This window comes from Alligator sinensis, unplaced genomic scaffold (assembly GCF_000455745.1).
Source record: "Alligator sinensis unplaced genomic scaffold, ASM45574v1 scaffold200_2, whole genome shotgun sequence".
In the NCBI taxonomy this organism is placed as follows: Eukaryota; Metazoa; Chordata; order Crocodylia; family Alligatoridae; genus Alligator; species Alligator sinensis.
The window spans coordinates 158876-166441 of NW_005842732.1; the positions used below are offsets into that span (position 1 = coordinate 158876).

Here is a 7566-nt window from a genome sequence, read left to right on the forward strand (position 1 = left end):
GGCTTTGTGGCTGCAGCAGGGGCTAGCAGGCCTGCAGCTTTCACCCTGCTGAGCGTTGACACACACAGTGTCACCCATGTCATGAGTTTTGCTTGTCCGCGGCTTGCCTTGTTTTGTTTCAAGGCTGTTTCGACCATATCTGTTTCGTTTCAGTTTTGCTTTTTCGACCTTGAAACAGGTCGAAACAGCCTCGAAACAAAACGGGCGGTGAAATTTCGCCCAGCCCTAGTGCCCACAGTGGGCAGCTAGGGAATCCTGCATGCAGCACCTGCAATTTTACTTTCACTTTCCCCTGACAAAGGCTTAAGTGGCAGAAACTGCTATTACCATATTTTCTTGATTATAATGAGCACCCCAACTTCCAGCAGCTGAATTTTGGAAAAGGGTGCACTGTACGTGAGCAGATATGGTATTTATTTAAAGAGAACTGCGGCTCTGCCACTTACATAAAGTTAGCTAACACTATAATTAGGAAAGGGTGCCATTTCAGACCCAAATGTATATGCCTTCACACACACAAATCCCCTGTGGCTTCATTATGAGTTTTGGATATATAATGAATACAAGTTGAACACAAAATATCTGTGACTAAATTAGTCCATGATGTAATTTCCGTGATTTCTATACTGCCATGGCAGTGGTGAATTTGACTAGTGGTTTCCTTTGCAATTATTTCCTTAGAAATAAAAGCACAGATTTTTTCCCCTTATTTGTACTTACATAACCTTTCTAGTTCTCTTACTGTTCTTCATTCAGTTCAATACATAAAAACATATACCAGAACAAAAAAGCATAAGATGACTGAGAAAAAATTGGATGGACATGGGGAGGAATAATTTGAATAAAAATGGTGCACAAAAGCCACAAAGTCAGGACAAGACATATTGGAAACCCTTTGTTTGGTCCCTTGGTTGCTGCTGAGCTGGAAGATTTGTTTATTGGGGGGGAAGGAGAAACCTTTTGATTTCTTTAAGTGATATAGCTATAACTGGATGCATCTACACATGCACTTTACTGTAGAATTAGCTAATTAGTTCTGCAGTAAAGTGTCATAGTCTACATGTATTTCTACCAGTATTAGGGTGCAGTAGATTAATTCTGCTGTAAGGTAGTACTGGTGGGGACAGTAGTATCTTATGGCAGAGTAATTATGTATAATCAAATGCACGGGTAGGTGGTGACAAGGGCTGGCTGGCGCATAAGGGTGCTAAAGTGTGGGGGTTGCCAGCTGGCTAGCCCCACACTGGAGCACCCTCTTGGCCCAGCCAGCCCTTCTGCAGCCCAATGCCACCACCTGGAGCCTGGGGCTCACCTCCCCAGAACACCTGCCAGCCAGGGGCTACTATGCCTTAGCTCAAATTGTTGCAGTTCCAGATGTATGTGTAAATGCTGTACCCAGGAGCAGTTTTTTCTGGCACCAATTGTACTGGAGTTTATTGCTCTGGCTTAATTGCACTTGTAGTTGCACCACTGGCTGCTCTTTATGGCACCACAAACCACATGCGTGGAATGTTAAAACATGTCCACACTGCAAATTTTCAGTGCAGGAGCAAAATTTGCTACTGGGATTTCCCAGTAACAAAAAAAAGTGCTGGGAAAGAAGTGCCACAGAGTATGCTACAATAGTGTGTGCCCGAACAAGTGGAGACATGGTCCTCCAGAGAGATGCTTTGGTGGCTGCCAGCAACAGCATCTCCACTCCTCCACTTCTTCCCTGGCTGCTCCAGCATGCTGGGAGCTGGGAAGAGCTGGGCAAGGGCAGTTTGCCCACAGAGATAATTTGTCCTGCAATACAATGCATGTGCAGGAGCATGCACCGAGGCACAAAGTAGTGGCACAAATTTGTGCTGCTATTTGTGCTGCTGTACTATTTGTGCCGCTACAAGTGCACATCCCTGCTCATCTGGATACAGCTACTGGGTACAAATTTCAATCCACAGCTGATGAATACAGCCAAGGGAAGCAGCTCAAAATATGTTTGCTTAGTTAATTAGTGAAAATCTGGAATTTTAATCTGTATTGAAATGCATCTATGCTGCTCTAATTGGCCAAGTACTGTTCAGTTATTTGGATTAGTGAAAGGATTGATTTTCCTTTCCCTAAACAATTCATTTGTTGCAGCACCACACCAGATTTTTGTTATCGAAGATCACACGCATACAGTTCTGTGTTATACCAAGTATTCAGATGAGGAGCACTGTTATGGATTTTGAAGTAAGGTGTCATTGAAGACATACATTGCTGCTTCTGCAAGAAGAAGACTGCAAAGCAGCTTGCTTTGGGATGTGGTCAAAAGGGTACTAATTCGGATTACATGTTTGGTGAACGAAGAGATATGCACCAAGTCTCAGAGTACAAACAAATCTCAGACATTAAGGGCCACCTAGTAATTACTGTAGAGGAATCAGCTTTCTTTACAACTCACTAGGGACAGGACTTGGATTTATAGCAAAAGGGCAAAAGGAGTTACATACCCAATTGCCTGAACCATAGAATTCTCCTGAATTATATAATATGGGTGTCAAGTTAAATAGCTGCACTCGGTTAGTTTGTAATGTACCATGCAACAAACAAATGGCTTCTAAGGAAACTGAACAGCACAGCCTACAAAGCAACACAGATTGTTATTATAGTATCAAATCACGGAAGAAAAACTATTCTAAGTGTTTGAATGAAGTCTACTGTCTCTAATATTCTGCCCAGAGACAGTCCTTACTTGCGTAGTGGAGGTGAATAGACATGGGGTTAGACCAGGGGTGGGCAAATATGGGTCACAGGTCAGATTTGGCCCACACACTGATTGGATCTGCCTACAGAGGGGTTCCAGCTAATTGATTAGATCCAGTCTGTGACTGCCCTTGTAATGATCCACAGCAGGCTGAGTCCTACCTAGGGTAGCCTGTGATGCACTCCAGCCTGTGCTCACCACCCGGCCCCAGCCATTGAGCACAGCTCCCAGTGCAGCTGCTACTCAGCTCCCTTCACCTCCAGCGGCAGCTCTTCCTCCCGCTGCACTGCTCTGGGCAAGGAGGAAGCTTCAGCCAGACAGGTCCTGCCCCAGCATGCAGAGCTCTAGCTCCAGCTCTCAGCTGCTTTCCACCCATTCTGCCCACCCGACATGAGCCACCAAGTGTGTGGAAGACAGCTGGGAACTGGAGATAGAGTCTCACGTGCTAGGCAGGAGCCACCCACTGGAAGCTGTATATCAGTATATACAGCTTCCAGTGGGTGGCTCCTGCCTAGCAAGTGGGACTCCGACAGGTGTGGACTGGAGCATGGTGTGGGTTGCTCCAGATAGGGCTTGGCCCCATGTGGAGGGCTGTGGGGGTAGCCATGGACTGCACTGCCCAGGTGAGCTCTGCTGCATGCACCCCCTCCCCTCTCCTCACCCCCAGCCAGCTCTCAGGACCTAGCACTCAGGCAGCCCCTCCGCCCACACACACACACACACACACACAAACACGTGACGGTGACTCCTCACACTCCGCATACTCACCCTCCACACTCCCCCTACACGGCACGGCCTGCCCCATGACCCTGCCCTGCGATGCCTGCCCCCGAACACTGCTCCCTTCTTTCCCATGACCCCATCCCATACAGGGAATTGTAGTGAGCTGTTGCAGCTGTGGGTGGGGGGGAGGTAGCGCTGACCCAACCCACAACAACTCATCAAAACTCCTTATGTGGCCCTGGGCTCCAAACAATTAGAGATGTGCAAAATTTCACTGGCAGTTTTGTTTCAACGCTGTTTCAACTCGTTTTGAGCTCAAAACAGAGAAATTGAAACAAAACAGAGAGCTTCGAAACAGCTTCAAAACAAAACAAGGCAAGTCAAAATGTTTTGAAGTTTTTGAAGCATTTCAAGTTTCGAAGCTCAAGCTGGGCTTACTTGCAGGGAAATAGAAACTAAAGTAAGGAGAGGGAGGGGGAAGAGAGGGTAAACGGGGGAAGGAGTGCTCTCATTATTGACTGTGTAGCTGGCCACTGGCTGTCACCCTTCCCCGAGGTCTCTTCCAATCCCAGTGCTCTGGCGGAGGAAGGGAAAAACTGCGTAAAAGGCAGCATTGTTCGAGCTGCCCTGCTTTCTGCCTTGGGGTCAGTTAATGAGCTGTGTGTCCCGGTTTTATCTGTCAGCAGCCAGAGGTGCAGGGCCCCAGAAGCCAGACTCCCCCTGCACCGATCTCCTTGACAGCTGGCAGGCTTCATGGCTAAAGCAGGGCCCAGCAAGCCTGCAGTTTTCACCCCCCTGTGCCCCCAGACAGACACAGTCAGTTGCACACGTACCCATGTCACGAGTTTTGCTTGTCAGCAGCTTGAGGTGCAGTTTCCCAGAAATCCCTGCATGTATCTCCTTGAAACCTCACAGGCTTTGTGGCCTCCGCAGGGACTAGCCAGCCTGCAGTTTTGACTCCTCTGTGACTTAACACATACATGTGACATGAGTTTTGCTTTCAAGATTTTGAGGTGCATTTTCCCTGTAACTCCTGCATCTATCTCCTTGAAACTTGGCAGGCTTCATGCCCGCAGAAGGGGCTACCATTCCTGCAAGTTTCATCCAAATCAGGCCAGAAATAACATAGTTATAGGCTGTTTCAAGTTTCCCCATTATAGCCTATGGGCAAAATGTCAAAACAGCGAAACTGTGTTGACGAAGCGAAACAGAACAGCGGTTTCGAATCAAAACAAAATTCAAAACAAAACGCTGCTGTGTCAAAACGCAAGTTGAAATGGAATGGTGTCATTTTGCACAGCACTACAAATAATTGCCCACTCCTGGATTAGTCTCTGTTAGCTAACATAATGTTAACTACATTTCAAGATTTTTCAAGAGAAAGCTAATAAAACTGTTGATAGTGGGATTGTGCAGAAAAGCTCTGAGCTAACTGGATCCCAAAGCAGGCAATATGGGTTTCCAAATGTCGTTTGTAGGTAGGGAATGTTCAGTTTTTCTGGCCTTCACTTACCTGACATCCTTTTCTCATATAATAATGATGCATTGCATATCGTTTCTTAGGGGATTATAACTCACCTTTAAGTGCCCATAAATATTACTGCAGCTGGACATCTGCATTTTAAAGGAAAAGCACGATGCTGAGATTTATGGATGGTCATTTGTACTGTCAGCTACTAACAGAGAAGACAGATTTTCTGAAGTGAAATACTAACCTTAAGAATCTCTTAAAATCTACCACAGGCTGCAATTATGACTCTTCTTTCTCTGTGCCAATTGGATAATTTGTCATCCTTTTTTGACAGACAATTCCTAGTACATTAAAGCAGATGTGGTGTTACTGTATGTGTAGATTTAGGAATGTTCTCATGGTTATTACGGTACCACACACCCTTTCTTTCCTGCTCTTTGAGAGCATAGGCAATTTTTCTCTAAAACCCTCCCATGAATGCTTGGTGGAGGTGTAAAGCTGGTGGATGTATAACATAGGCAGTTTTGCAAAAGTCATCATTAGGTCTCACAGGGGGAACTAGAGTGCTCCATGGGGAAAAGAATGCATGGCTGAAGCAACAGGAACTAAGGAGGAAAAAAACAAGCTAAGCAAACTGGAAAGGACAGACCAGGAAATTTCGAATTGCGAGAAACTGGTCTTAGAGTACACTACAAAAACAGGTCTCCTCTGCCTTCTTCATTTGTTCTAAGATCCCTAAACAACTGCCCTTGTAGCCTTCTCATTACAGTTAAAGAACTTCACCAGGCTTGTGTATCACTGAAATCCACATCAACTTTCAAAATGCAATCCATAGGCATTACACTGGCCTTCTCCACGGGCATGAAGTGCACACAAAGATAGCATTTTAAATTAAGAGACTATTTAATTAAAAATAGTAGATCTTGATGTGCTGCAAGGTACTGGTGAAGAAACATTAGATAAAGGGAGTTATTTCCCCAGCACCCAACTAGAGGTGTTTTTTCTGCTCATGGCAATGCATGGACCAGTGGCAAGAATACTAGCCAGAGATTCAGTGATGATCCTCTGCTTTGCTATTCCTATTTGATCTCTGGGCAAGTCATTTGCTTCTTTTCTGCAAGATGGCAACAACCATATGTCCCCGTTCCTGAGGGGTGCTGTGAATGCCAGCACAATTAAAACTGAGATGAATACAGATATGAAAACAACAATAAAAGAACCTTCAGATATGTCAAAAAGGCACCAGACAGTAGTATAGATACCCGATCTGTGGTTCATGAACCAAGTATGGAGTGGGCCTAGTGTGTCTCAACATGGTGCCTCCTGTTGTGTATACACATACAAAGCTGACTTAAAATACGGTGACTTAATCAAGTCAACTTAAGTTAAGCCATTTCAGAGCATATACACGTACAGAGCCTTGACACGGTGGCAGCCATCTTGTCAGCTAAGTCAACTTAACTAATGCAACCCAAGATAATACATCTTGCGCTGCATTTAAGTTGACTCTGCTCCACATATATATGTACACCCTGACAGTTGTAAACTGAAAAAAGTTATGTCTCTTTAACTGTTAGACATTTAGTACATATGTATGCACCCAATAAGATATATCCACATACAGATAGAACTTTAGTAAAGCCCTATATTTACCATGTCATTTCTGCTTTGATTTTTTTTATATATTCAAAATTTTAGCTGAACTTAGAAATGCAAGAGAAAAGTAACATTTGTTGCAGTTTAGATAATTACAACTCATCTCTCAAACTCTTGCCCATGTGAATGAAGAACAACACTCCTCGCAGGTTAGCACATTTTATTACACTGAAACTTATTTTACATGACTTAGAGTTAATAGTTAGGTTTTATTTGTTCATTTAAACTAATGGTATAATAGTAACTGTTGACATAAAATGAAAATATTACTAGAAATCATTATAATTATTAAATATATATATTAAGTACTTTATATGTTCCTTCTTAATTCTGATCTATATTAAAAGGCAAGTTAAAAGGGGGTGGTAGGGGATATGGCTTTAATATATTAACATTTCACCTCTGGAGACCCTGTCTCCAATCTTGTTTAGTTCACTGGTGCAATAAATTCAATAGTAGGCTACAGTAGACACACACCCACATCTATAATCCAGCATATGCCATAAGAGCCCCCTAGTATTGCCACAAGAAAGGAAGAGCATGTAAATGTGATATGCTGCATCAGATTCTTACTTTTCACTATTATTTCACCAAAGTATTTTCTGATTGTTTTGTAAATGTTGCATCTCAAAATCACTCCTGTCTGGTTATCAAAATTAACATGAAGAGACCAGCATTTAGTGTCATCCCACTCCTGTGTCTCAACAGAAATGGGCCCAAGAGTCCTGGAGCATCTAGTCTTCCTAAGCAGGCCTAATATAGGCCATCCCCAAGTATTCACTAACTCCTTACCATGCTCCTATGCTAATCATCAGGAGTCTGAAAATCTGTGCATAGATATGCAGTGTCTACACTGTGTTTTACAATGACACCAGTTCTCCTATGAATTTGAAATTATATCTAAATAGCCAGTGTTCGAATTACTCTGACTCTTGCGGGAGAGAGTGGGATTGGGGGGGGGGGGGGGGGAACAAAAATTGGCCTCCCC

At 43.9% G+C, this 7566-nt stretch overlaps 1 protein-coding gene across 6 annotated transcripts in view; it reads right to left on the reverse strand.

Moving 5' to 3' along the window:
• Window positions 1-7566, reverse strand: part of HS1BP3 (HCLS1 binding protein 3) — a 188541-nt gene that overhangs the window by 102852 nt on the left and 78123 nt on the right. The window lies entirely within an intron of this gene.